At 40.4% G+C, this 3143-nt stretch overlaps 1 pseudogene; it reads right to left on the minus strand.

Moving 5' to 3' along the window:
• Positions 1-863: 863 nt before the first annotated feature.
• Positions 864-2830, minus strand: LOC108755149 (annotated as a pseudogene).
• Positions 2831-3143: the final 313 nt, after the last annotated feature.

Raw genomic sequence — 3143 nt, forward strand, 5'->3', positions numbered from 1 at the left:
TGATGAATACTGAACTTGAATAATAAAATGCACATCGACATAGTATCATTGAGCGGAAATACCTGAGTAAAATCCTAATTCATCATGAATTATATTGCACACAACAAAATGGATGACATTTCTAGAGATTTAATATTCGACACCTAATCGAATATCGAATATTCCATAAAGCCATATGCCGAATAACTGAATATTAGGCACAATTTTTACAAAAACAATACGACTCTTCCGATCGCGCCCCCGTGCACGTATGTATGTATGATGGGCTTTCTACAAAGAGCCATTACCTAAGTTTTGAGTCTTGAGTCACAAGATTCATTGACCAATTATAGTCGTTCATTCATCTCACATTCAACTGTGATTCAAAGAATTAAAGCATAAGTAATGGCTTATCGTAAAATGTAACAGATTCGTCCGCTAATAATTAGTATAATTTAGTGTTTACTTTTAGCGAAATTAGTATTTTCATTACTTTTGTGAAGAGTACATACTGTGGCTTCTATAAATAAAAAGAAATCGTCTATACTTTATAATTTTTATAATTAAGACTATTCGGTATTCAGTCGAATGGTAAAAATGTGTTGCCAATTAGAACACCGAATAACCTAATATTTGTTGCAACTCTACTTATTTCAAAAATCGATAAATTTATCTAAACATTTTCACAAATAATTTTCACGATACTACTTTGCAAGAATAATGATCATGATATAATATATTAAGTAGCATTAAAAATAACTATTTATATTATTTGAACGATAACACGTTATGTGAATAATATAATCTTAAAATGACTATCAACCATTATGCTTTGGTTTTATAAACCATGTAAATCAACACAGTGGAATAAAAACGAAGGGCAGTTAAATCAGTTTAAGATGTTAAAATCGAAGTAATAATAATTACTTTTGAGGCTTTCAATTACAAAGTATCTTCTTTTCATCATTTAGCGTAACATACAAGCAGCAATGAAGTATCGTGAAATGATATATTACGAATGTTAGTTTTTAAAATAAATATTTAATGAAATGCTTTGTGGAGAATTCTTTGCGCCGCACGGATCAGTGGAGTGAGTGTAGATAATTCCGCACAGTTTTCTAGGAACGGATGAGAGAGTAACTCATCAGCAGTCGCTCTGTCATCAACTTCTACAGCGAGGCATCTCTCCAAGAAATTTTGGAATGTCGGACTGAGGCTGTCCCACCTCGGAATGGATGGTTTACCAATGGCAGCGATCAAATATAATGCTCTCAATGGTGTCTCTTTCATATAAGGTGGTTCTCCTTCAATCATTTCAATAGCCATTATACCTAACGACCAGATGTCCACCTTTTTGCCGTATTGTTTCCTTGTTACTACTTCTGGCGCCATCCAATATGGAGTGCCAACCATAGTCTGCCGTTTCTCATCACCGTCGATATTCGCACAGAAACCAAAGTCTGTTACTTTTACTGTACCGTTCATTCCCAACAGCACATTGTCTGACTTAATGTCTCTATGAATAATGCCTCTAGTATGCAGGAAGCTTATTGCTTTCAGGACCTCTCTGCAGACAGCTGCGATTTGAACTTCCTTCATCACTGTCTCAGTGACGACGTCTGTGAGTGGCCCACCCTCCAACAGCTCCATAACTACCCAAAGATGTTCATCCACGAGGTAAGCATCGAGGAAATTAACCAAATTTGGATGCTGGAACTCCTTAAGAATCTTGATCTCAGTCAGTATCAACTCCTTCTTTGGTTGCTTCGATAAATCTATGTCCTTCACAGCTACCTTCTGACTGTACTGAAGATCAGCGGCTATGAATACAGTTCCAGAGGCACCGGCGCCTACCTCTTTAGTTCTTTCGAAGCGCAAGTTAGGATCTCCGCGTTGGCAGATAGCCCTGAGTTCCTCATATATTTGTTCATCACTCAGTCTTACACCCGTACACTCCGTCTTCCTTCGCAGAATAGGACTCTCCTCTATTCTGCTTGGCAAAACATTTTCTTCCTCCTCTTCTTCTCGTAACGGAACATCCTCATCATTACTGATCCTATATGTGTTTAGATCCTCTAGTATCTCAGTGAGGGTCTTCTCCACTCTGTCGTTGCACTTGCGCGGCGCCGGCTTCGGTGGTTTTGGTGGTTTCGGTGGTTTCGGAGGTTTCAACGGCTTATTTACTTTCGGCGGTAGCTCGGGTAACGATGTCTGCTCGTCCGTCAAACTCTCAGAAGTTAAGCGATCATCATCAGACCCGTCCAAATGATACTTCTTTGTCAGGATATTGTTGATCTCCTGCGACTCTTCCTCGATCAGGTCCTGGGTGACGAACGGCTTGAAGACCTCCTGATCCTGCGGCTTGCGTTTGATCGAATAATTGTAAAACTTGATGGCCTGCAAAGCAGCGTCGGGATGCTCGTTCTGCTCTGACTTTGAAATCTGCGTGTTAAGCAGACGTATCCACGGGTCTGGCAGACCCTCCAGCTGTCCGGTCTCGGCATTTTTGCTCACGTGAAATTTGTGCGAGACGTTAGTCGGTAGACCAATCTCCGCGGCCACGGTGTCGACGTGGGGACCGCTCCTCTTTTTTGAGAATAGCTTTGTCAGGTTGAGACTCATTCTCGCGCGCACTCTCGCGCTCCTCACCCTTATCCTCGCTCCTTCGCGATCACGCGTAGTAATTCTCGAGAAGAAAAGAAAAGAGGGAAGAAGAAAATAGACGAACCCGCGATTTCAAATACTCTCGATACTCATGCTAACGTTTTGTAATGTTCAGCAAATTATTGTCCGCCACAACGATCACATCGTCGAGTCTCACGCCCGATTACACGCCGGCGGACGAACATTATCAGTGCTGACAACGTAATAATGACAGACGCATCACCAGACGATATTATTACTAGAGAGAAACTTGAAAGAGGACATGAGGCCTTTTTCCTGTAACCGCAAAATGTACCCGCGCACTACTGCTCTCTGAAGAAGTGAATCTCAACTACAATATTCATTTTTATCCTCCCGACGGAGATGACACCTTTTGCCTACAAATCGATTGCCTACATCACCTTTGCCGACAGTTTGTTTTCAAACTCGTATTATTTAACTAAACTCCATTATTTCATAAATATGTAATAACATATATATATGTTGTTACGCGAATATAA

This window comes from Trachymyrmex septentrionalis, unplaced genomic scaffold, assembly GCF_001594115.1.
Source record: "Trachymyrmex septentrionalis isolate Tsep2-gDNA-1 unplaced genomic scaffold, Tsep1.0 scaffold85, whole genome shotgun sequence".
NCBI lineage: Eukaryota > Metazoa > Arthropoda > Insecta > Hymenoptera > Formicidae > Trachymyrmex > Trachymyrmex septentrionalis.